This window comes from Gopherus flavomarginatus, chromosome 23 (genome assembly GCF_025201925.1).
Source record: "Gopherus flavomarginatus isolate rGopFla2 chromosome 23, rGopFla2.mat.asm, whole genome shotgun sequence".
In the NCBI taxonomy this organism is placed as follows: Eukaryota; Metazoa; Chordata; order Testudines; family Testudinidae; genus Gopherus; species Gopherus flavomarginatus.
The window spans coordinates 4,890,999-4,917,993 of record NC_066639.1 but is presented as its reverse complement, the minus strand read 5'-3'; the positions used below and the strand labels follow the sequence as shown (position 1 = coordinate 4,917,993).

Genomic DNA, 26,995 nt, shown 5'->3' with positions numbered 1-26,995 from the left:
GCTGACTGGTTTGGCAAGAAATCACTACTCAATGCTTGTGGTTGTGAAACTCTCATTTTTGTATTCTTTTATCTTTATGGCCACCGCTTTACAATGTTAATCAGTCTGATTCTCTAATTGTTTTTGTCTGCTGTATAATTAATTTTGCTAGGTGTAAGTTAATTAGGTAGTGGGATACAGTTGGTTAGAGAATTATGTTTCAATGTGTTAGGACTGGTTAATTAAATTTCAGTACAATGATTGGTTAAGCAAAGGTACAGCTGAGAATATTACTATATAAACTGAGTCAAACAGGAGGGGGAACAGGAACAGGGAAACAGGGCAAATGCTCTGCGGCATCAGAGCTCATAGACTCATAGATTCTAGGGTCAGAAGGGACCAATGTGATCATCTAGTCCGACCCCTGCACAAAGCAGGCCACAGAACACTCTCCATCCACTTCTATAACAAACCCCTAACCTATGCCTGAGTTATTGAAGTCTTCAAATTGTGCTTTGAAGATCTCAAGCTGCAGAGAATCCACTAGCAAGTGACCCATGTCCCACGCTGCAGAGGAAGGCGAAAAACCTCCAGGGCCTCTACCACTTTGCCCTGGAGGAAAATTCCTTCCCGACCCCAAATATGGCGATCAGCTAAACCCTGAGCATGTGGGCAAGACTCACCAGCCAGCACGCAGGAAAAAATTCTCTGCAGTAACTCAGATCCCATCCCATCCAACATCCCATCATCGACCACTGGGCATACTTACCTGCTGATAATCAAAGATCGATTGCCATCATACTATCCCTTCCATAAACTTATCAAGCTTAATCTTAAAGCCATATATGTCTTTTGTCCCCACTAATCCCCTTGGAAGGCTGTTCCAGAACTTCACTCCTCTAATGGTTAGAAACCTTCATCTAATTTCAAGTCTAAACTTCCTAGTGTCCAGTTTATACCAATTTGTTCTTGTGTCTACATTGGTACTAAGCTTAATAATTTCTCCCCCTCCCTAATATTAATCCCTCTGATATATTTATAAAGAGCAAGCATATTCCCTCTCAGACTTTTTTTGGCTAGACTAAACAAGCCAAGCTCTTTGAGTCTCCTTTCATATGACAGGTTTTCCATTCCTCGGATCATCCTAGTAGCCCGTCTCTGAACCTGTTCCAATTTGAATTCATCCTTTTTAAACATGGGAGAGTAGAACTGCACACAGTACTCCAGGTGGGGTCTCATCAGTGCCTTATATAATGGTACTAACACCTCCTTATCTTTGCTGGAAATACCTCGCCTGATGCATCCTAGAACCGCATTAGCTCTTTTAACAGCCATATCATATTGGCGGCTCATAGTCATCCTGTGATCTACCAATACTCCAAGGTCCTTCTCCTCCTCTGTTGCTTCCACCTGATGCGTCCCCAATGTATATCTAAGCTTCTTATTATTAATCTCTAAGTGCATGACCTTGCACTTTTCACTATTAAATTTCATCCTATTACTATTACTCCAGTTTACAAGGTCGTCCAGATCTTCCTGTATGATATCCTGGTCCTTCTCTGTGTTAGCAATACCCCCCAGCTTCTCGTCATCCGCAAACTTTATTATCACTGTTAGGCCTGAATAAAGATATAGCAGACAAAACCAGGTATGCCAACTTGACCAAAGTCAGGCTAACAGAGGTTTGTGGGTAATCCCTAAGTGGAAAACACTGAAAAGCAGCAGCATGTCTCACAAGCGCTGGGAAAAAGTAAGATAAAAAAAAAGCTGCATTCCTGGCATAGTACCAGATGTGCTGTGTTCGGGCAGCTCCTTCAAAGAACCAATAAGAGCCCTAGTTTCCCAGCCTCCTTGTTTTCACTCCCTGGTTTTGTTCTTTGTTTGTTTTTAACTCCCCTACATTTCTAACTTTAGGCATGCATGTATACTAAAGGTGTCTAGTTTCTAGTTGTTAGAAAAAGGGGGTGGGTTGCTCCAGTGAATAATTTATAACGCGATGAAACTGTCTATAGAGGCTTATACTAAGATGTAAAGAGGGGGCTGGTTCTCTCTGGAGACGAGCTGCTCTCTATTGATGCGTGCACTTGTCAATAAAAAGCTTTTGATCGAACCTTGCTGGTGTCGCCTGTCTCTCTTGCGGTCAGACAACAAACTTTGCCGTCGGGGTTAGAGTCCCTGCCATCTTTGGCGACTCCGCCGGGACCCATCTGACTCTCCGGCGGGGGATCGGACCCTGAGGCAACGCAGCGCGCATCCTCCAGTTTAGAGGAGCCTTGCCTGGTGATCTGATCTCTGCGTTGGCGATAAGGCGTGTTCTGTGAACCAGCTGAAGCTCGTAGAAATCCAGCAAGTCCACCTACCCTTTGAGTAGGGTCCAGGTTGTCGGGGTTAGAGTCCCTGACAACTTAGGTCTGGGTTAGAGTCCCAGTCCAGGCTTGCGCAGGATCCAAGTTGTCTGGGTTAGAGTCCCAGCCTGGGTTTGAGTCCCAGTCCAGGTGTTTGAGTCCCCAGAGAGGTAAGCGAGCACTCGACGTGGGGAGGTGGGGGTTAGAGTCCCTTTACCTCGACCCGGGAAAGAGGGGTTAGAGTCCCTTCATTAAAATGGGACAAGTTGGCAATAAGTGCCCGGGGGACGCCCCGTTGTCTCTGATACTTAGAGATTGGAAAGAGATTTCTGAGACAGCTGGTCTAATTAAATTTAAGATAAGAAATCTGTGTTGGATCCAATGGCCATCATTTACCTTTCATTTGTCCCCGACTAGAGACTGGCCGGAGGGTGAAACCTTTTCCACAGATAGGATAAACTCCTTAAGGGATATTTTGGTTGATCTTAGGCCGGGACAAATGGATTACTTGTTTGTATGGTATAATTATGAACCCATGGAGGGATGGATAGCTTTTAAAGCTGTTTGTATGGAGAGCTCTTGTAAAAAAAAATCCCCCACCATATGCCCCAGAGCCGCACCGGGAGGAGGACAATTTTGTTCCTGTTTTTCCCCACCTGATGGAGTGCAAAGATTCAAAAGCAGGTTAGGGACAGTTCAGGGACAGGAGAATCAAGGGGGAGCTCAGAGTGATGGTCCCTCATCTTCAGAAGAATCAGGCAGCCTCACCCCCTCTGTGCAGCCTCCAGCCAGCCTTTTGCAAACTTGGTCAGGGACTGCTTTTCAAACACCCCCAATATTATAGCAGCCCTCGTCCTTGCCCTTGTGGACCTCCACTAGGTTACTTAACTCCATGAGGGAGAATGTTCCTGAGACACCCCTGATATGACAAGCCTCGTTGAGAACTTATCTGGTTCTACTGGTTGCTGGGGAACATGAGATGGTTTTACCCATATCCTGTTTGCAACTTCAAATTTGTTTAACTGGCAGTGCACTATGCCTCACTTATGAGACAATCCTGAGGCAGTGGAAAGAATGTTCTGCACAATCTTTTTCACTCATGTGCCCACTTGGGCAAATGTAAATCAGTTATTAAATACTCTCATGACAAAAGATGAAAGACAAAAAGTAAAAGAAAAATCTGCAGCTCATTTGAATGCACCTTGGCTAATTACTGACCCTAACTGGAATCCCAATAATCCAGCTCAAAAGACAAAGCTGGATGGATTTTTAAAAGCTGTTTTAAATGGTATTAGAGATGCAGGGGAGGCTACTCCAAATTGGAGCAAGGTGACAGCTTGTGTTCAGCATCCAGATAAGCACCTCTCTGACTTTTGTCCTCGACTGATTTGTGAAGTTAAAAAGCATGGAAATTTAAATCCTGAAACTGATCATGGAAAGGAGATGGTTAAAATGGTTTTCATGTCACAATGTGCAAAGGATATTGCAAAGAGATTTAGAGAGCATCCAGATGGTATGCAAGGGAAAAGTTTGTCTAAAGTAGTTAGCATTGCTACTAGAATGTTTAATGGGAAAGAGAAAAAGAAAGAAAAAGACATAAGGAACGGGTTAATTTAAAAATCATCTTGGTCCCGGGATGGAAGGAGGGGGTTGCTCTGCGTTCAGGGTCAGGAATCGGCGCGGACTGTGCTTGGTGCAGGGAGGGGCTGCTTTCGGCCCCAGCTGGCTGTGAAGGAAAAAATATAGACAGAGGCGAAGCAAAGAAAATACAAGTTACAGAACTGAAATTACATTTGCAAAGCTTAACTGTCCAGTAAGATCCAACAGAGTGCCTTTGTGACCCTGGAGTCGGTGTGGCTTGGTGACACCAAAGAAGCCACAGGCAGCCGACCTGGACTGGAATCTCTGAAAGAGACGCCGCAGGAGATTCCAGGGTGTAAGAGAACCAGCCCCCTCTTTACATCTTAGTATAAGCCTCTATAGACAGTTTCATCGCGTTATAAATTATTCACTGGAGCAACCCACCCCCTTTTTCTAACAACTAGAAACTAGACACCTTTAGTATACATGCATGCCTAAAGTTAGAAATGTAGGGGAGTTAAAAACAAACAAAGAACAAAACCAGGGAGTGAAAACAAGGAGGCTGGGAAACTAGGGCTCTTATTGGTTCTTTGAAGGAGCTGCCCGAACACAGCACATCTGGTACTATGCCAGGAATGCAGCTTTTTTTTTATCTTACTTTTTCCCAGCGCTTGTGAGACATGCTGCTGCTTTTCAGTGTTTTCCACTTAGGGATTACCCACAAACCTCTGTTAGCCTGACTTTGGTCAAGTTGGCATACCTGGTTTTGTCTGCTATATCTTTATTCAGGCCTAACAGCACATTCCCATTTTTTGTGCCAAGGTCAGTAATAAAAAGGTTAAATAAGATTGGTCCAAAAACCGATCCTTGAGGAACTCCACTAGTAACCTCCTTCCAGCTGGTAAGGGGGACATGAGGAAAATGCTCTGCGGTGTCAGAGCAGATAAGTGGGACACGCCACCGAAGACCCCAGGCAACCTTAATCCTCTGGGCAGCCCCGGGTGACAGTCATTCTCTTGTCTCTGTTGGGTATTAGATTGATGTAGGTTACTCCCAGTGAGTCCTAAATGACCCATTCGTATCACCCCATGACAGCTACGTGACAAAACACCTCACGTCTCCTGCTCTTTATAATCATAGCAATACCAATCCCAGCAGGAAACTGAGGTGTGTATTGGCATCATACAAGTATCACCAAAAGTCCCACCTCTATCTCACACACACTGCTCACAGCCCCTGGAGAGAAAGCAAAGCACAGGAAATGGACATTAATCCAGCAAACACAGTGGAGGACAAGCTGCAATCCTCACACACTGGTCAAAAAGGAGACGCATGTGGGTCGCTATCCATAGAGAGGGGCTGGCTAGAGGCCTGATACCTGAGGGGCCATTCCTTGAGGAGACCATGGAGGCAAGTCCAAGGCTTAGCTACCCCTGAACTGTGACATTGCAAAAGCACATTTTGGGGAATTAGGAAATCTAGTGACTCAGGTGAAATGGGAGGGAGAATTAAACTCCCCCAGTGGGAGGAGAAGGCTGGGGAATTAAACGCTAACATTCAGGAGCAACAGCCTCTAATTCTTCTGGAAAAGGAGAATGTAAGAAACAAGAACTTGGCTACGTAACCTCAGGAGGGACAGGTTCAAAGATCCAAGGAGCCTGGAGGGAAGACAGCTTGTGGCTGCTGTAGATGGGGAGAGGGGGACAAGACTCTCTCCAAACCCTCACTCTTCTTGACCCTGCCCTGATTTTACGATCTACGAGCTAGTCTCACGTCTTGTGGGCAGTTTTATACTTGCTAGAGCTAAGATGCCATGATCAGAGTATTACTTATTATTTTGGAATATATGTGGAGGCAAAGAGGTGAGCATAAAGAAATGGGTTATTAAGGGCAGGTTGACACTACAGCCGGGATTGACGCTCTGAGATCGATCTAGCCGTGGTCGATTTAGTGATACGATTTAGTAAACGTAGCCTAAGCTTGCTACAGTTCAGGGCCTTATATTAAGTTGAGGCTTTGCGAGAGTGGTTATGCTGAAGTCTAGGATTTACCTGAGGTTTGGGTAGGGATTCAGGGTTAAAGTCTGGGATCCCCCACAGCTCTAGATCCCCAAATCTTTCCTCCCTCCCACTGACCCACCCAGCCCACTTCCTGGGTGCCCTTCCTCCACACTCCCGTCTCCTTTTTCCCATTACTCGCAGCCAGCACCACCTCCCGGCGCCTTGGGAGCTTCTTGTGTTCCCTCCTCATCCCTTATTACCTCCTTCCTCCCTGCTGCCTGCTAGTGTATGGGAGATAAGGAAAAAAAGGGGGACAAAGAAACTTGTCAAAACTTGAATGATGAATAAAGGTATAAAGTTATTACTGCTCAGGTTCTTTAGAGAGCCCACAGCTTATAATAATCCAGGGGACAGGACTCCTTACTCAGCGAGGTCACCCTCTCATAGTTCTCCTGCATGACATCCCTGTAGAGGGCTCTCTGAACAGGGTCCAGAAGAGCCCATTCCTCCCTAGTGAAATACACAGCCACCTCCTCGAAAGTCACCGGATCCTGAAAGAACAAGAGTCCAACACTCAGGACCTGCTGCCCCACTTACAACCCCACTATTCATGGAACAGCAGCACCAGGTAAATGGAAGCTCCAGGAGGCACATGTTAACAGAGTCCCACCTCACCTTGCCTAGAGCAGCCAGGAGGAAGAGAGAACCTTTGTGTCTCCCAGCTGACAGACGGAAGCAGGGTCATCACATTTATCACATACCTACTAGCCAGAGCTTAATATAGGAGATGGGGCTATCTCTGGAGCCTGCTGGTAGCTCCCTGGTAGGAATCCCAACACTCTCCAAATTAAATATATGGAAGAAAGGGGAAGTCAATAGTAAAGGCTAGAAGTTCGAAGTTCAGAATTGTAGAAAGTTGCCAAGGGAAGCTATCAGAAATCAATGATCAACCAATGAAAATAAGAAGGAAGTTTTTAAAAGGACAAAATTAATCCTAAGAATGGTCCAGATAACTAGAGTTTTGAAAGACCTGCTGGAGGAGCATGGTGGACTGTTAATGTTGATTTTAATTGGGACTTGGAACACTTGGGAAATTCCAGAAGACTGGAATAAAGCTAATGCTGTGCCAATATTTAAAAAGTATAAAAGAGATGACGCAGCTAATTACAAGTGTGTCAGTCTGAAATCGATACTGGGCAAGAGAATGGAGCAGCCGATACTGGATTTCATTAAGAAAGAAAGGAGAGTAATAAAATTAGTACCCATTAAAAAGGTTTAGACACAATAGATCCTATCAAACTAACTGGATATCCTTATTGGATGAGATCAAAAGTTTACTTGCAGTTAATAGTCCTGATGTAATATATGTAGGCACATGAGTTGGTTCAGCACAATATTTTGACTAGAAAGATACAAAATACACAGGGCATACATTAAATAAATTAAAAACTGGGATTTTAAATAGGGAACCATGGTCGAGTGGATTTCTTTCTAGCAGGTTCCCGCAAGGATTGGATGTTGGCCCTGTGCTATTTAGCATTCTTATCAATGACCTGGAAGAGAATATAAAATCATCACCGTTAAAGTTTGCAGTTACCACAAAGACTAGGGATGGGGGTAACTAATGAAGTGTCAGGAGGTTCAGGTTTCAGCACTGGGAGTCTGGGAAGTTGTCCCAGCCCTGGCTGAAGGGTTATTTCCTGTTCCACAAAGAGGGGAAGTTTCATTCCCAAAGCCTGTGCCTTGAAATTAGAACCTATCTGACACTACAGCCCATATTCAACATAGTGGCAGGATTATAATATGATTAGGACATGACTCATTTTGTACAAAGTGTCTCATGTGTAGTGTCACTGGAAAAGTTATGATTTGCTGAATATGATTATCTTACCTGTGTTATGGATATTGACTCTGTATCTATCTTTCAAATGTGCTTACTCTGGGTTAACAGCCACAACGAGCCTTTCAGGTACAACAATGAAGAAGACAGACAGTGTTCGTGGCTCATCAACAAAGATAATGGACTGTGGAAGAGCTTAGCCCTCCTGTGAACGGTTCAGCCAGTCTAGGAGTCATGGCTACTGTGACTCAGCAGGGCATGTGACCAGACCACATGACAATGAACTTCATTTTGCTACCTGTATTTTTCCACAAACCGGACTGGGAACTGAAGTTAGAACAAAGGGTTCCTGCCATATGGAAAAGCTACATAAGGTGGAGTGTGACATCAGCTCTTGGCCTCATTCCCCGCACAAGAGAACTCCTGGAAACACCTGAGGAACAAAGACCGAACTGGGGGAAGTGCTGGTTCCAGGGTAAAGGGATTTCTAGCTTGGTATGGAAACTTGGTGGACTGCTTGTGTCATCAGTCAGGGTGAGAAATTGCTAATTCAAATTCTATCCATCTAGCATGTTAGGCTTGGTTTGAGTTTCCGGTTATTTGCTAAGTAATCTGCTTTGATCTGTTTGCTAACACTTATCGCTGGGAAATTGGCTGTTGTCTTCTCTCTCTCCTTCAGTGGCTTAGGTAACGCACTCAGGTAAATTAGTTGGCTGCATGGAGCCACCTGCTGTCGTGTTGGGTGATAACAGGCCCTGGAGAGGCAGGCTGAATCTCCAGCAAAGCAGTGTGAGAAGGGCCAGCCCGGCTTGAGGGTTAGAGGGCACAGCGGTTCCCAGAAGCCCCTCAGACTGCATCCCGGGGTGAGAACCCATCACACCCTAGAGTACACAAGTCTCAGCAGTTTTGTCACATCCTGTCCCCTCTTTTTCTCCACTAAAGATATGTCCTACCTCCCACCACCTCTAGCAGATCCCACCAGTGGTGAGCTTCAGCCGGTTCGCATGAACAGGTTGTTAAATTTACAAGCCTTTTTAGAACAGGGTGTTCCAGGACAACTGGTTCTAAAAAAGCTTTTAAATTTAACAAAGGCTCGGGTAGTTGTCCACCCAGCCCTCAGCCCACCTCCCCCTCTCCTCTGAAAGCTCCATCCTCCTTCTCCTCCCCATCCCCTGCTTCCTGCGAATCAAATGTTCTCGGGAAGCCTGAAACAAGCAGCAGGCAGGTAACCTGGGCCGGAGGGGGGGGGGAGGGAGCGGCGCGCGTGGCTCAGTCCGGCTCCACCTGAGTGGCTCCCCCTTGCCCTGGCCGAGCATCCCAGCCGGGTCCCATCTAAGCACCCCTGGCTCGGGGCTGGTCCCGGCCAAGCGGCTCCGACCCGGCCCAGCTCAGGCCCCGCAGCACCGGTCCCGGGCGAGCGGCTCCAGCCCGGCTCAGGGAGTTGGGTCCTGCGGCGCCAGTCGCAGTCCCGGCAGAGCGGTCCCAGTCCTGGCCCCAGGCAGTGTGGTAAGGGGGCAGGGAGCAGGGAGGGGGTGTTTGGTGGGTTGTGGGGGGTGGATAGGGGTCAGGGCAATCAGAGGGCAGGGAACAAGGGAATTGAAATGGGGGCAAGGGTCCCAGGGAGCTGTCAGGAAGGAGCAGGGATTTGATGAGGTGGTGGGGGGCAGTCAGGGAGAGAGAGAAGGGATGGTTGGATGGGGCAGAGGTTCCGAGGGGGCATCAAGAATGAGAGGAGAGGTTTGATGGGGTGGCAGGGGGCAGTCAGGGACAGGGAAGGGGGGGATGGATCAGGGGTCCCTGGGGGGGCGTGTCAAGGAACAGGGGGGGTTGGATGGGGCACGACCCCCGGGGGGGAATGAGCCCCTCGTGAAGTGAGGAGGAAGGAACCTGTTGTTAATATTTTGGCAGCTCATCACTGACTCCCACCCTCCTATACATTTAACGCTTCTCTCCCTCCAAGCAGAACCCACCACCAGCTCCCTGAGAATCCCTTACATGAGCCAGCTCCATTGCAGCCATTGCCTTCCCCCTGGGAGGATGGGATGATCTGGAGCAAAACGTGGACGTTATTCTGTAGCCTGCCAGGGTGAGAAGGGCAATGTGAGAGAATTCACACAAGGTTTCTCTCCTTTCCACATGTTGATTCCCCCCAGGATTTCCCCTGCTAATGGACATTCTAGGTTCTGCCACACTGGGAAGCACAGAGTGACCTTATTCTACTACAGATCTAGCCCCCTCCTACCAGGGTGTAACCCTCTAACACATGGTGAAACCCACCCAGCAGCAGAGTCTCTCTGTTACACTTATCAAGTTTGCAGGTGATACCAAGCTGGGAGGGGTTGCAAGGACTTTGGAGGATAGAACTGAAATTCAAAGTCATCTGGACAAACTGGAGAAATGGTCTGAAGTAAATAGGATGAAATTCAATAACGACAAATGCAAAGTACAGCGCTTAGGAAGGAACAATCATACAAAATGGGAAATAACTAACTGCCAAGGAAGGACTGCTGTGGAAACGGATCTGGGGGTAATAGTGGATTAGAAGCAGAATATGAGTCAACAGAGTTACACTTTTTTTTGCAACAGTAAGTATCATTTTGGGATGTATTAAGCAGGAGTATTGAAAACAAGACACGAGAAGTAATTCTGCCGCTCTACTCCGCAGTGATTAGGTCTCAACTGGAGTAGTGTGTCCAGTTCTGGGGACCACATTTCAGGAAAGATGTGGACAAAATGGAGAAAGTCCAGAGAAGAGCAATAAAAATGAATAAAGGTCTAGAAAACATGGCCAATGAGGGAAGATTGAAAAAACTGGGTTTGATGAGTCATAGACTCATAGGTCAGAAGGGACCAATATGATCATCTAGTCTGACCTCCTGCACAAGGCAGGCCACAGAACCCCACCCATTCACTTTTATAACAACCCCTTACCCAGGACCGAGTTATTGAAATCCTCAAAATTGGTTTTAAGACCTCAAACTGCAGAGAATCCACCAGCAAACGACCCGTGCCCCATGCTGCAGGGGAAGGCAAAAAAACTCCAGGGCCCCTTCCAGTCCACCCTGGAGGAAAATTCCTTCCCGACCCCAAATATGGCGATCAGCTAATCCCTGAGCATGTGGGGCAAGACTCACCAGCCAGCACCCAAGAAGGAATTCTCTGTAGTAACTCAGTTCCCATCCCATCCAACATTTCCCTGCAGAGCATTGAGCAGTCCCATCTTGGTGGTAATCCAAGATCAATTGCCCAAATTAACGATCCTATCATAACATCCCCTCCATATACTTATCAAGCTCTGTCTTAAAGCCAGAAAAGTCTTTTGCCCCTACTACTTCCCTCGGAAGGCTGTTCCAGAACTTCACTCCCCTAATGGTTAGAAACCTTCATCTAATTTCAAGTCTAAACTTCCTAATATCCAGTTTATACCCATTCGTCCTCGTGCCTACATTATTACAAAACTTAATTAATTCCTCTCCCTCCCTAAGGTTAACCCCCCTGATATATTTATATAGAGCAAGCATATCCCCCCGCAGCCTTCTTTTGGCCAGGCTAAACAGGCCAAGCTCTTTAAGTCTCCTTTCATAAGGCAGTTTTTCCATTCCTCGGATCATCCTAGTAGCCCGTCTCTGAACCTGTTCCAGTTTGAATTCATCCTTCTTGAATATGGGACACCAGAACTGCACACAGTATTCCAGATGGGGTCTCACCAACGCCTTATATAATGGTACTAACACCTCCTTATCCTTGCTGGAAATACCTCGCCTGATGCATCCCAAAATCGCATTTGCTTTTTTAACAGCCGTATCACATTGGCGACTCATAGTCATCCTGCTATCAAACAATACCCCAAGGTCCTTCTCCTCCTCTGTCGTTTCCAACTGATGCGCTCCCAACGTATATCTAAAATTCTTATTATTAATCCCTAAGTGCATGACCTTGCACTTTTCACTATTGTATTTCATCCTATTTCTATTACTTCAGTTTACAAGGTGGTTCAGATCTTCCTGAATAGTATCCCTCTCCTTCTCCGTGTTAGCAATAACCCCCAGCTTTGTATCATCCGCAAACTTTATTAGCACATTCCCGCTCTTTGTGCCAAGGTCAATAATAAAAAGGTTAAATAAGATTGGTCCCAAAACCGATCCTTGAGGGACTCCACTAGTGACCTCCTTCCAGCCTGACAGTTCACCTTTCAATACGACCCGCTGGAGTCTCCCCTTTAACCAGTTCCTTATCCACCTTACAACTTTCATATTCATCCCCATCTTTTCCAATTTGACTAACAGTTCCCCATGCGGAACCGTGTCAAACGCCTTACTGAAATTTAGGTAAATTACATCTACCACATTTCCTTTATCTAAGTAATCCGTCACCTTCTCAAAGAAGGAGATCAGATTGGTTTGACACGATCTACCTTTAGTAAATCCATGTTGCAATTTGTCCCAATTACCATTCACCTCTATGTCCTTAACTACTTTCTCCCTTAAAATTTTTTCCAAGACCTTACATACTACAGACATCAAGCTAACAGGCCTATAATTACCCGGATCACTTTTATTCCCTTTCTTAAAAATAGGGACTACATGAGCAATCCTCCAGTCATACGGCACAACCCCCGAGTTTATCGATTGCTTAAAAATTCTCGCTAACGGGCTCGCAATTTCACGCACCAGTTCCTTTAATATCCTCGGACGGAGATTGTCCGGGCCCTCCGATTTCGTCCCATTAAGCTGTTCAAGTACGGCCTTTACCTCAGTTGCAGTAATATTCACATTCCCGTTTATCATCCCTCCATCATCGCTAGACTCCTCACTAGTCTTATTAAAAACTGAGGCAAAGTACTTGTTTAGATGTTGGGCCATGCCTAGGTTATCCTTAACCTCCATTCCATCCTCAGTGTATAGCGGCCCCACTTCTTCTTTCTTTCTTTTCTTCTTATTTATGTGGCTGTAGAACCTTTTACTATTGGTTTTGATTCCCTTTGCAAGGTCCAGTTCAATGCGGCTTTTAGCCTTCCTCACTTTATCCCTACATGTTCTGACCTCAGCAAGGTAGCTTCCCTTACTGATCCTGCCTTTCTTCCACTCCCTGTAAGCTTTCTGCTTTTTTCTAATCCCCTCTTTGAGTTGCTTGCTCATCCAGTTTGGCCTACAACTCCTGCCCATGTTTTTTTCCCCTTTCTTGGGATGCAGGCTTCCGACAGTCTCCGCAGCTGCGACTTAAAGTAATTCCAGGCCTCCTCCACATTTAAATCCTCAAGTTCCTCCGTCCAATCTACTTCCCTAACTAATTTCCTTAACTCTTTAAAATTAGCCCTCGAGAAGTCAAAAACCCTAATCGCAGATCTACATTTGTTTATCCTTCCATCTAGTTTGAACTGAATCAGCTCATGATCACTCGAACCAAGGTTGTCCCCTACCACCATTTCTTCTACGAGGTCCTCACTGCTCACCAACACCAAATCTAAAATGGCATCCCCTCTCGTAGGTACTTCAACTACTTGATGAAGAAATCCATCCGCTATCACATCCAGAAAAACCTGGCCCCTATTATTCTTGCAAGCACTCGTCCTCCAGTCTATATCCGGGAAGTTGAAGTCCCCCATAATCACACATTTCCCCTTTGTGTTCACTTCATTAAAGACATTAAAGAGGTCTCTATCCATATCCAAATCAGATCCCGGCAGTCTATAGCACACCCCAAGCACTATCTCAGGGGAAGCTCTAGTTGCTTTTTTACCCAGTGTGATTTTTGCCCAGACAGACTCTGTCTTACCCATTCCATCACTTCTTATTTCACTACAGTTAATCTCATCATTGATGTACAAGGCTACTCCACCACCTTTGCCTTTCTTCCTGTCTTTTCTAAACAGCACATAGCCTTCAGTACCCGTGCTCCAGTCATGAGTACTATTCCACCAGGTTTCAGTGATCCCTATAATATCCGGTTTCACTTCCTGCACCAGTAGCTCCAGTTCCTCCATCTTGTTACCAAGGCTCCTTGCATTAGTGTACAGACATTTTAATTTTCGGTGTTTGGCGTCAGTGACATTCTTTCCCCCGTCGTGCACAGACCTTCTACCAACAGCATCACCCGTTACTCTGATTTCTAGTCCACTATTCCTCCTTAGATCAATTCCTTGGTCCGCAAGGGTATCCCCTCTCACTTTGTTTACTTCCCTCTCCAGGTTATATTCCGGCGTGGAGATCTCCTGAACATCTCCCAACCATCTCCCCCAACTTCCTAGTTTAAAGCTCTCTTGATAAGTTCGGCGAGCCTCCATCCTAGAATTCTATTTCCCTCCTTGCTTAGATGAAGTCCATCCTGAGCGAACAGTTGTCTATCCATAAACGCTTCCCAATGACCGTACATCCCAAAGACCTCCTTATAACACCACTGCCTGAGCCATCTGTTGATCGCCACAATCTTGTCACTCACTGGAGAAGACTCAGAGGGGACATGATCACAGTTTTCAAGTACATAAAAGGCTGTTACAAGGATGCTGGAGAAAAATTGTTCTTCTTAATCGCTGAGGATAGGACAAGAAGCAATGGACTTAAATTACAGCAAGGGCAGTTTAGGATAGAGATTAGGAAAAAAACTTCCTAACTGTCAGAGTGGTTAAGCACTGGAATAAATTGTCTAGGGAAGTTGTGGAATCTCCATCATTGGGGATATTTAAGAGCAGCTGGACAAACACCTGTCAGGGATTGTCTAGATAATATTGAGTCCTGCCTTGAGTGCAGGGGACTGGCCTAGATGACCTCTCGAGGTCCCTTCCAGTTCTATAATTCTATGAACCAAAGGCCAGAGAAGAGCAGAATCAAAGGAGTCACTCTGGGGAATTCCCCGTCACTGTTCCCAAGGCAGCTCTCTCAGGTTTACAAAGCTGTTTGATGCTCCAGCCTTTATACAGTCTCTCCTGGCAGTGCCCCTTTCAAGGGCTGGGCCTAGTTTTAGCTTTTGGGAAGCATGAGCCCTGGGGCTCTGAGACTGGGCCTTCTTGCCTCAGAACATCTTGTTTCTTTCTGTGGCACCCCAGTGAGTCCAAATGAGTAGATACTCTTGACAGAGACTGTGAATTTAAGAACGTCAGAGCTGCCCACTGCATCAGACTAATGGTCCATCTGGCTCAGTGGCCAATGCCAGGTGCTTGAGAGAGAATGAACAGAACAGATAATCATCAAATGATCCACCTCGTCACCCATTCCCAGCTTCTGGCAAACAGAGGCTAGAGACACCATCCCTGCCCATCCTGCCTGTGACACTGGCAGATGAGCTGTTAGCTCTTGCAAAAGCCCCCATGTCTTCATTGAACAGGGAGAAACACATAGCTGGAATCAGTCTGACTCACCTGTGTTAGTATTAGGGACTAGGATTATAAGAATGCGTTTACACTTTATTGAATGCTTGTGAGTTTCTGCCTGGGTTAATATCTGACTAACTGCATTGTGAGCCTCTGTGGCTCTCTAAATCACCAGACAGGAGAGAGATTTTACCTAGGTGAAGTGCTGACTGGCAACCGAATGCATTACATCCTGCCTGGCAGGAAATGTTTATCAACACCAGAGAGACTATTATGCAAAGTTAAAGACGACAAAAGATTAAGACCCAATCCAGTTACAGGACTGAATCCTTATTTTCCTAGCACATGGGACAGTCTCCGCTGAGGGGGAGGTGAGATGGGGAGGGGGTACAAAGGGGAAAGTTGTTGTACCCATGTTGATCCCAGGATAGCAAAGAGGTATTTTTAATTGGTTCTAAAAAAATTACCTCACCCACCTTGTCTCTCCAAGAGATCTGAAAGTGGCAGAAGGAGACAAACAGGAAGACAGAGCTCAGGACTCTAAACCAAACATTTCAAACCCCTGGAAGAAACAACATTTCCCTTCTGCCCTTGGGCATGTTTGTATCCTATATGAGGGACCACCCCATTCCCCTCACAGCAGCAAAGAGAGACTGCAGCCAGCCCCAGATGGTCTTTCCCAATCCTGGTATGTTTGTTGTGACAAAGATTGTGTGTGGTGGGCGCATAGGCTGGGTACAGCTGGTCCCATCTGCAGATCGGAAAGTCAGGGCAACTCTAGCACAGCTTGGGGGCTGTGGACAGGGGGAGCAGTTCTGGAGCTGGGCCTCTATCTTCTCTAGCTCCCATGGCACATGGCTCTGACAGCATAAAGTGGGTCCATCACTGCAGGGGAAGATTGGGGTAGTGTCTGAGATCAGGGTGAGAATTGGAGGGGGGTCCATGCTCAAGAATGGGGGATGGAATTCACCTCCCCACCCCTCTGCAGAGCTCAGCAACTAGGGATTTATCCAGTGAAGTGAATTTCACTCTGGTTGACTTTGAGTCAGCCACGGAAAGATCCTTGTGCCTTCAGTTCCACACTGGCCAGTCAGCTCTCTCCTCAGACTGCTGGGGGCAGCCAGGGATAATTAGTGGGTTTGAGAATTAGAAGATGAAAATTCATTAAGAACAATGATATTTGTGTGTTTATTATTAAATCCCCAGACACCCACCAATCCCCGTCCTCCTTCCGATGAGCTATAAGTATCTAAGGGACTCAGCTACTGATCCTGCAGTCAGTTCCTGCCCTTCCCACTTTCTAAAGCAGCACTTTTAACAACAAGGCAGGGAAACATGTAAATACTTTGAACCAAATTCCAGAAGCTGCTGAGCATGGAGAAGTTAAAATGAAACCAAGGTTCAGTCTCTTCAGGGACCTGGCTCCTAGTGCAAAATTACAGACACTCCTCGGAAATCTGAAATGGCCACTTCATAACTGATAAAATGTTATTTATCTGTTCACTTCTGGGAATTATCAATAAGAGAAACAACCCAGTGATGGTGATATCCTGAGGAAAAGATCTCATGTGTCTTTAGATCATACCAATTTGTAATCTGGAACTATATACACTAAAATGCCTAATTTGTAGCCCTATGGCGATTGCCTGGTGTCACTACACGGCAGAATTAAGGTTGTTGCCTTAGTTCTGAATTTCCATCCCCTAGCATAGTGCAATTGCTGTTAAGTGGGTTTGACAAAATTCATTCTATTTATTTCTTTTAATTTCAATAAATAGCAATATTTATGTTTAAGTCCTTTTTTTAATGTTTACAATTTCAATGTTCAGAGATGTGGGAAGTTATGGGGGTCGTCAGACAACAATTGTTTAATAACAGTAACTGTTGAGATTCCAAAAGTCAAACCATATAACTGTTCAAAGAGAAAGTGTCAATGTCACACTCAAAATATACAGTGTAAATATCCTTAAATCAAACTCGACTTTCTCCAGAAGCATTTCTGTATATTACCTATATAAATATGTTTTCATCTGTGTGTGCACAGAGAAATTAACATTTACTGCAATTTATTCATAAAAATCTAATCATTTCAAACATAATTTTAAGTAATGAAGTACTTGAATTCTTTCACTTCCTAGACTGGAATGTTTCATTTCAGGATAATTTCACCCTCCCTGTGATGTATTTCACTCTCAGTGCCGTAACCCCCTCACAATGTAGCTCCTGTCTAGGAGCTCTGCTGAAGCCAGTGACATTATGACCAGGTGACACACTGACATGAGCAGAGACACATGGGGAAGGGTGGAGGATGAGGTAACACGGAGGCTACCAGAGTTGAACGTGGCCCTAACAGCAAACGCCCTCTCAGTCTCTCCTCTCTCCCACCTCCCAGAGTCAGTAATCCTGAGAAATCGTTCCCTGAAATCTAAATAGCCCCAGTTTGAGAGACAGTGATTAATGCAGGTACCTTAGAGGCTGCAGCGTCAACCCCCTGCCTGGATGAGGAGGGTGAACAATTGCAGTAGAAATTGGTTAGGATGGGAGAGGGCACAGCTGACATTGGACTGGGAGCTGAGTTGACCAAAAGGCCAGAACTCATGGGGGGTTTGGGAGAATCAACAGGACTGGGTAGAGGCATTTCAGTGTATTTTCTTCATTAACCATTCTGCCATGTATTTAATTTAGAAACTTTTCATTCCCATCTAAACACCTTGGAGCTAAGCTGGGTTGATGCATTTCCACTTACAGTGGTACAGTTTTAATTAGGTGTTTAATCAGAAGCTTATGCAACACAAAGCGGTCAATAATGGGTGTGTTTTCATTCATTAACTTGACTGTATGCTGTGCAGCGCTTTTAAAAAAAGATGGTGTGAGGGAGTGTCAAAATTTTAGGCCTTAAGAAATAGTAAGTAGGTATCAGTTCATTTCTTTCCTAATTTTAATGTCAGTTTTGAATCAGTATTAATACTATGTTGTTTTAACAGCAGTAGGGTCCATTTGCATAATTGTTTGCAAGATTTCATTGGATACTGTAAACCAGTCGTCTTCACCTTTTATTCTGAGATTCCTAAATACAACCCAGCGCACCTCTCCTGAAAGACTGCAAGCCCTGGCCGGTGACATGTTCCTTAGAGAGCAAACACCTGACGAGCCCTTTCGCCCTAAAACGCGCATTTGGCTCTTTGACATTGCTTTATCCACCCCACCAGAAAATGCTAGAGGGAACCCGGTCATTACAGCCGACCTTCACTAGGTACAGTTCTACCAGCTATGGGCCAACATTCAAATAGTTCTGTTTGTTTTATCTTTCATTCAGCTTTGCAATTAATAGATCCCATTTAAAAACTGGAAGTGAAATAACTGAAGTAAGATAAGAAGAGAGCAGCGTTGGGCATAAGTGGGGGGAAACAATAAATGGAAAGAACCGACTATGCAAAAAGGAACATCGCAAACTATCAGAGCCCCAGACGCCCGTCCAACAGAACCCACTCCAGCCAGGCATATCAAGCTGGGTCCCTGAAAAATTGCCCAGCCCATCTGGCAGTGAACGCTGCGTGTTCCAGCCAGAGCTATGGTGTGTGCGTCTGCTCTGCTGACGTGCTGCTTTGGTACGGAAGGCACCATGGCCACAGGGAGCAGAGACATGGACTCGTACATAACACAATCCCAGATACACCTCCAATGTCGCATCCCCCCCACCTCCCCACTGTCTGCCATCCCCTCCCCTGCCTCCACATGGCCATTCTCAGCCTATTGCTAACACTTCTTCCCAGCCTTCAGCACAATAAATAAATAAAACGTGGTGTTACAAAAGGTAGATCGTGCCAGAGAAACCTGATCTGGATGTCAGTAAGGTTTTTGATACAGTTCCACATGGGAAACTATTTGTTATATTGGAGAAGATGGAGAATAATATGAGAACTGAAAGGTCAATAAAGAATTGGTTAAAGGGCAGTCTACAAGGAGGTCAGGCTGGAGGGAGTTACTAGTGGAGTTCCTCAGATCAGCCTTGGGACCAATCTTACTCAACACTTTTATTAGTGATCTTGGCACAAGAAGTGGGAGTGGGACACAAAGCCGGGAGGGATTGCCAATATGGAGGAGGACAGGAAAATCATACAAGAAAATCTGCATGTCCTTGAAAGCTGGAGTAATAGAAATGGGATGAAAATGAACAGTGCACAAATTCTAATTGCATAATTTTGCAATAAGCTGGGGATTTATCAATTGAAGTGACAGAGGAGGAGAAAGACCTCCAGGATAATTATGAGCTGCCAACGTGATGCAGTCATGAAATAGGTTAATGCCGTCCTAGGATACATCAGGTGAGGTATTTCCAGCAGATACATGAAAGGGTTAGTACTGTTATACAAAGCACCGATGAGACCTCATCTGAAATACACTTCTACCTTCTGCCCTTAAAGTCGTTGAGTCTATAAACTGTGCTTTGTGTTGCACAGACACCGATGGAGATTAGGGCCCCATCGTGCAGCACATGGCAGAGAGTCTGACTGAGATTAGCACCCCCATTTTGCTGGGCACTGCACAGAGAGGGACAGTCCTTGCCCCGAAGAGATCACAATCCAAGGAGACAATGGGTAGGAGGAAAACAGAGGGGGGGTGTGACTTCCCCAAGGTCACCAAGCAAGTCAGAGACACAGCCAGGAACATACCCCGTTAACACCAGAGCCACATCACTCACAGCCTGGAAAGGTCCCCACACCCCATTGTATTAGGCTGCAGGAAGAGGTGGTTTGTCCATGGATGCACAGGCTGTCTTGGCAGGGCAGCTCAGCTGCAGTCCCTGCACACAGCTGGGTGTGTGTGTCATAGGTCAGGAGAAGTCAGTGTCCAGTCCTGTGGGGCTGTGTTCCTGGCTCATACCTCTAGCACTCACTGCTGCCCCTCTTTTACCAGCTGCACTGGTCAGCCAGCCCCAGGCCTCTATGAGGTCACTGTCCCTCCCACTCCACCACTTCAAACCTTCAAACAGGGACATGGTGCACCGGTGTCAGAGTGCACTAGTGTAAAGTCTGTCTGTACTAAGAGTTTGCACCAGTGCCTAAAACACCAGTGTGGCAGAGACCTTCAGTGCCCAAAACAGCAGTACGGTGGCACTAGAACTGGGATCTAGTTCTAGCTCTGTCACAGACCTTGCACACATCAATGATTCTCCTCCCAACTTTAGTCTTTTTACCCAGCTACCCACTCACTGGGGTCTCCCCTCTCTCCAGAGCTCCTCACCACTAAAATATGTGTGCGTGTCACCAGAGCTGAGCTAGTTCAGCTCTGGAATAGTCTTACAAGGGGGGCTGTGGAGTCTCTTTCCCTGGAAGTTTTTAAGAACTGGTAGGACAAACCTCTGCCAGAGATAATCAACATATACTTGGTCCTGCCTCAGCAGAGAGAGCTGGACTTGATGACATCTTGAGGTCCTATCTAGCCCTACATTTAAAGGATGCTATGTGATATATACGTATAAAACATACAGAGAAAAACCACACAACAACATGATGTCAGGCCGTTCAAAAAAACAACAACAAAACAAAAAACTACACTGCATAGCATAAAATGACACAATACTAAGGAGAAGAAAGCAACACAATGCAAACTAACACATCTAAGGACAAAAGTATACAATGCAAAACAACAACTCAAACCAAGATAACACAGACACCAAAAAAGCTAAGGCAAAACAACGCATCATAAAACTATGCAACATAACGTGGTGCATCATAGTTCCAAAAGGCACCATGCAAAACAGCTCAGCATAGAACAGGACACAGCACAAGAGAGAATTATTTCAGTGTAGACCTGGAAGGGATCTTGAGAGGTCGTCTACTCCAGCCTCCTTTGATGAGGCAGAACCAAGTATCCCTAGACATTCCCAGACTGGTGGATCTCTAACCTGGTCTTAAAAATCTCCAGTGAAGAAAATTCCACCGTCTCCCTTGGAAGCCAACGCAAGGCAAACACAGACCAGAACAACACTGTACACACACATGCTGGGCTTGTGGATAAGGGCAGAGGGAAGACCTGAAACACTCTGGGTTCAGTTCCCACTTTTGCCCCATATTCTCCATGCAAACTTCAGCAAATTACTTTAGCGCTCTGATCTTCAGTTTCCTCATCTGTAAAATTGAGAGTCGCCTCTCACAATTGGCCTACCTAGCCTTTGAGCTTTTTGTGGCAAGGTCTATCATTGTGGGCATGTCTACACTGCAGTCAGACACCGGCGGCTGGCCTTTGCCCACTGACTTGGACTCACATGGCTCAGGCTGTGGGGCTGTTTAATTGTGGTGTTGATGTTCTGGCTTGGGCTGCAGCCCAAGGTCTGGCACCCTCCCACATCGCGGGGTCCTACAGCCTGGCTCTAGCCCGAGACAGCACATCTATACTGCAATTAAACAGCCCCTTTGCCTGAGCACCGTGAATCTGAGTCAGCTGGCATGGGCCAGCTGGGGGTTTTAATGGCAGTGTAGAGATACCCTTGGTGTCTTTTCTGCACCTCTCAGAATGGGGACCCTGATCTTGGTCAGTGTCTGTGCAGAGCCCTGCACAACAGGAAGCCTGATCTCAGTTGAGGACTCTGCAACTCCCAGCATTACAGGATCCCTGATTTTGTTTAGGGCCCCTGCAGCAACTGGCAAAATGTGGGGGCAGGATCTCTGTCAGGGTCTGTGCAGTGCACAGTACAGTGCTGGGGTGTGATCTTCGTTAGGGTCAGTGCAATGCCAGGCCCAACGGGGACACAGATCTCAGTCGAGGTCTCTGAAGTGCTCACAACAATGGAGGCAGCAGTTTGGGTCACAGTCGTGCGCTGCCTGGCACAAGGGGGGCTGTGATCTCGGTGCAGGTCTCAGTTTTACCTGGCACAACAGTGGGGTCTGATCTCACCTGGGGTCTCTTCAGTGCCTGGCAGAACAGGATCCAGATCTCAGCTGGGGTCTCTCCAGTGCCTGGCAGAACAGGGCCACGCTCAGTACGATAGGAGCCCTGATCTCAGTCACACACCTGGAGAGAAAAGAGGGAAGATTTTTGAGAATTTGAAATCAGTATTTGAGAACTGAGGAGAAAATGGGGCACAAACTAAATATTTGCCAATATAAGGGACAAGCATCAACATGTGGGGAGATTTTATGTCACTATTCAACAGTTCAAGAGAAAAGAGGGGAAATTGGAGGGGATTACACAGGGATATTGAATCAACAACAGGATGGGACGGATTCTTCTTGCCTCACACTCAGAGGGCCAGGAGGGAGCCCTGGGTGATGTCTTTTCACAGGGGAAAGGAGCGGGGCTGGAAGCAGAAGGTTGCTGGCTGTGGGGAAGGGCTGGCAATGGGAGTATTGTGGCCACAATAGGTTTGGGAATGTGACTAGCTAGTGATGGGGGGGAGGGAGAGGAGTAGCTGGACTAGAAAATCTGGGGCTTGGCCATCTCTATGGGGGACACTTGCTCCTCCCTCCCCTTCCCCCGCCCTGTTGCCAGCAGACAGGGGCCCCCTAGCCCAGCCCAGAGGTGTCCCTGTCTCAGGCCCCCCCAGCCTCTGCCCAGTTCAGAAATCACTCGGGGGAACCATTTCCCACCCACACAAGGACAAATCCCTGCAGGTGAAAATGGGGGAAACACCCCAAACCTGAGATCTGAACTGGCCATTGGCGAAGGGCAGAGAAAATGGGGCACAATGGGGGGAGGGGAACAGGGAACTTCTCAGGGTTGGGGGGAGGGGGGGTCACCCTGGGTGCTGCTCGTTGCTCTCTAGGGAGAAAGGGGGCAGGACGGGAGGGGAGGGGGGTCCCCACGGGGGGGGCAGCGGTAAATCCGAGGGGATCTCAGCCCCCCCCTTTCTCTCCCCGCTCCTCGGGGGTCACCTGCTCCCCCCCCCCCCCCGCCATGTCCGGGCTGCACAGACATTTCCCACCCGCCCCTTTCCCAGCCCCCGCCCGGCCCCACGGGGGGTTAATGCGGGACTCTACCCCTCCCCGATCTGCGCATGCCCAGAGCCCAACGGCACAAACCCTTCTCCGGCCCCGGGAGAGGCTCCAACGGCCCCGCGCGAGCCAGGCAGAGCCGCAGCGGCCCGCCCGCATTTGCACCTCACCGCATTTAGCTGGGGGCTGTATGTGATGGCCAGTGGAGTCCTGATCAACAGAGCCAGACGTGTACCCAGAAGCCTCCTACTGCAAGACAAACCCAAGAGAGAAACCAACAGGACTCCACTGGCCATCACATACAGCCCCCAGCTAAAACCCCTCCAATGCATCATCAAGGATCTACAACCCATCCTGGACAATGATCCCACACTTTCACAGGCTTTCGGTGGCAGGCCAATCCTTGCCCACAGACAACCTGCCAACCTGAAACATATTCTCACCAGTAACTGCACACCACACCATAATAACTCTTGCTCAGGAACCAATCCATGCAACAAACCTCGATGCCAACTCTGCCCACATATCTACACCAGCGACACCATCACAGGACCTAACCAGATCAGCCACACCATCACTGGTTCATTCACCTGCACATCCACCAATGTAATATATGCCATCATATGCCAGCAATGCCCCTCTGCTATGTACATCGGCCAAACTGGACAGTCTCTACAGAAAAGGATAAATGGACACAAATCAGACATTAGGAATGGCAATATACAAAAACCTGTAGGAGAGCACTTCAACCTCCCTGGCCACACTATAGCAGACCTTAAGGTGGCCATCCTGCAGCAAAAAAACTTCAGGACCAGACTTCAAAGAGAAACTGCTGAGCTTCAGTTCATCTGCAAATTTGACACCATCAGCTCAGGATTGAACAAAGACTGTGAATGGCTTGCCAATTACAGAACCAGTTTCTCCTCTCTTGGTTTTCACATCTCAACTGCTAGAACAGGGCCTCATCCTCCCTGATTGAACTGACCTCGTTATCTCTAGCTTGCTTGCTAGCACACATATATATACCTGCCCCTGGATATTTCCATTACATGCATCTGAAGAAGTGGGTATTCACCCACGAAAGCTCATGCTCCAAACCGTCTGTTCATCTATAAGGTGCCACAGGATTCTTTGCTGCTTTTACATTCTCACACATGGTGCACAAAGCAGGACTCAACCCTTGGTGTAAACTAAATGAGCTGACCACAGATTCTGGCAGCCACAATGAGCCTTTTGGTGTGAGAGCTCAGACCTGCCCCGTCCCAGAGGGAGGGGGTCATCTGTGACGGGCTGGAACACTGATCTATCAGCTCTTAACTCCCAAACTTTCAGGAACTCTATTATCAGTGCCTGTGAGCATAATTTAAACCATAAGAACAGCCACACTGGACTGAAGGTCCATCTAGTTCTATCCTCTGGCTGTAGCCAATACCAGGCGCGCTAAGAGCTACTCAACAAGGCACGACTGGGAGTTGAACCCAGGGTCGCCTGTTTACAAGGCAGGTGCTTTAGCCATCTAAGCCATGGTGCTGGCCTGTGGCTAAGGGATATTGTCTGCTCACACCTGACTCCCTGCCATCCCCACCAGGGCCTGACAAGCTTTGCATGTGTTTGGATTCTGCAGGTGACATTTTTCTTGCAAGCTGTGTGTGTGCAGACCTGGCCAAAGATTCACATTACAAAGTTATTTTAGCATCATTATATTGCTCAGGTGTGTGAAAAACACACAACGCTCCCTTGGTCACCAGCTTTTGGCTGCGGCACACACTGCAATGCCACGTCTGGCCACAAAACTGCCCTGTTTTGGTGACAAAATAAAACCACCTTGATGAGAGGCCTAGAGCTTTCTGCAGCAAACTTAAAGCAACAAATTGTCAGTGTAAATGCTGCTGTTCATTATATCACCATAACTGGCCTCCTGCAGTATCCCACAATGCCTGCTGTGAACTCGCCGGCCCTGCATTCCTGCTAGAGGCTGGGCCCCTCCCCTTTCATAGCTCCAGAACGTTCTGACGGCTGAGCTGCTAGCTACACCGGCATTAGTTTGCTATAACTGCATTGCTTGGGGGAGTGTAAATTTTTTATACATCTAAGTAATGTGGTTACACCGACCTAATTTTGTAGTGTAGACCTGTCCAAATAATCACTCACACACCTTGGGAGTAAACCTTCCCCTGCTCCTCTGCTTTACAGAATCCAAACACGAGCAAACAGGGCTCACTGGGGATTGGCGGAGTCAGGTGTGGGCAGACACGATGCTTTAAGTAACAGCAGGCACCATAGCTTAGCTGATTACAGCACCTGTTTGGTAAACAGGAGATCCTGGGTTCAACTCGTAGTGGTGCTTGGTTGAGTGGCTTTTGAGGCACCAGGTGTTGGCGACTGTCAGAAAACAAGATTCAGAGCTAGACGGACCTTTGGACTAGCCCAGTGTGGTTTTTATTATGGTTTAAATTACACTCACAGGCACTGCTAACAGAGTTACCGAAAGTTTGGGTGTTAAGAGCTGGTAGGTCAGTGGTCCAGTCCCCTCAATGCAGTTTTACCATTTCCACTTGCTAAACTCCCTCCTGACCTTCTGGGCTCCTAGAGCAGGGGACTCAGCCTGAGCCGAGACACGGACACTGCAACTTTACTATAGACCAAGCCGCATGACCCTGATTAATGTGACCTGGGCCAGCCGTGGGTGTTTCATTGCACTGGAGATGTAGCCTAATGTTATGTCTACACTGCGATTAACACACCCAGGGCACCTGTCTCAAAGCCCGGCCAGCTGACTCAGGCTTGTGGGGCTTGGGCTGCAAGACGATAAAATTACAGTGCAGACATAGGGGCTTGAACCCAACCTCTGAACCCCAGGAAGGGTGAGGGTTTCTCAACCCAGGCTTCAGTGTGAACACAAATATCCGCACCACAGTTTTTAGCCCCTCACCTGTAGCTCCATGGGCCCAAGTCAGATGACCCAGGCCGGCCATGCTGTCATCTTTATCCCAGGAGAGATGGACTCTCTCCATTGCAAAGTCAGCTCAGGTGTGGCACACTGTGCTCAAAGCAGCACCTGGAAGCCCCATATTCACCACTCTCATATAATAATGATACGGTTTGTACAAAGTCTGCCTGGTGAGGTATCATTTCAAAAGTCTTGATCTGTTGAACATTAATATTGTGTTGGACTGTGTGTGTAGCATTGGTTGGGGAGTTATGAAGTTTGCTGTGTGTGCATTACTGAGATATGTTATGAGGTTGGGAAATGCCCACCACCAGCATTTCAGGTGCGACAATGGAGGAGCCAGACTCGCTGCTGGCCCATTAAAGGGATCCACACTCCCAAATACTATCCCAGGAACCGTGTACAATGCAGACTTCTCCGAGATAGCACAGCGACAATGGACACTGCTTGACTCACATCATAGCAAAGGTATTTCCTAGCAAGTTGGAAGAAACTTTGAAAGAGGGGAAGAGACATCATGACTTGGCCTCTCTCCCCCACAACTCAACACCTGGAAACACATCTGGAGGACAAACACTGAACTGAAATAAATCAGAAGAGAATAATAATAATACATTCAAATCAAAGTCTCCAAACAGACTAGTATTGATTTTTCAGCAAAACTTTTCAGTTTGGGGAATTTTCTTTTCTGAGTCAGACTTTGCCAAAGGAAGTGGAGAAAAAATGTTTTTGAGTTACCTCTTTCAGAACAGCCTATCCTAGACACTAGCTCTGGTTCACTGTTTTGGTCTTGCTCAGGATGGGGGTATTTTAATTATTTGGGAAGGTCCCAGGGTGTTTGGGGGAGATTATGAGGATGTTCCCTTTTGAGATAAAAACTAAGAAATACAGGACTAGAGAATTTTTTAGAAATCTGAGATTTACACTTTGTATTTGAAGCAAGGGAAGGGGCTGAGATTCTGAGAAGGTTTTTGTTTGCAAGAAGCAACATTGCTAGAGCTGTTATTGTGCCAAAGGGGGAGATGGTTGTCTATAAAGGGGGGTGAAGACTAAATGCATC

The 26,995-nt window shown here is 46.9% G+C and overlaps 1 long non-coding RNA gene across 4 annotated transcripts in view; it reads right to left on the bottom strand.

The window, feature by feature from the left end:
• The window catches only part of LOC127039473 (uncharacterized), an 85,416-nt gene extending 62,269 nt beyond the window's left edge, over positions 1-23,147 (bottom strand). Inside the window, exons 1-4 of one of the 4 annotated variants that reach the window (XR_007770998.1) lie at positions 23,073-23,147; positions 21,921-22,065; positions 9,741-9,823; positions 6,336-6,456 (exon numbers count right to left, since the gene is read on the bottom strand). This is a non-coding gene — a long non-coding RNA (uncharacterized LOC127039473). Of the gene's footprint in view, positions 1-6,335; positions 6,457-9,740; positions 9,824-21,920; positions 22,066-23,072 lie in introns of those variants that run through there. The other 3 variants (XR_007770997.1, XR_007770999.1, XR_007770996.1) reach the window with 3 other exon arrangements.
• Positions 23,148-26,995: the final 3,848 nt, after the last annotated feature.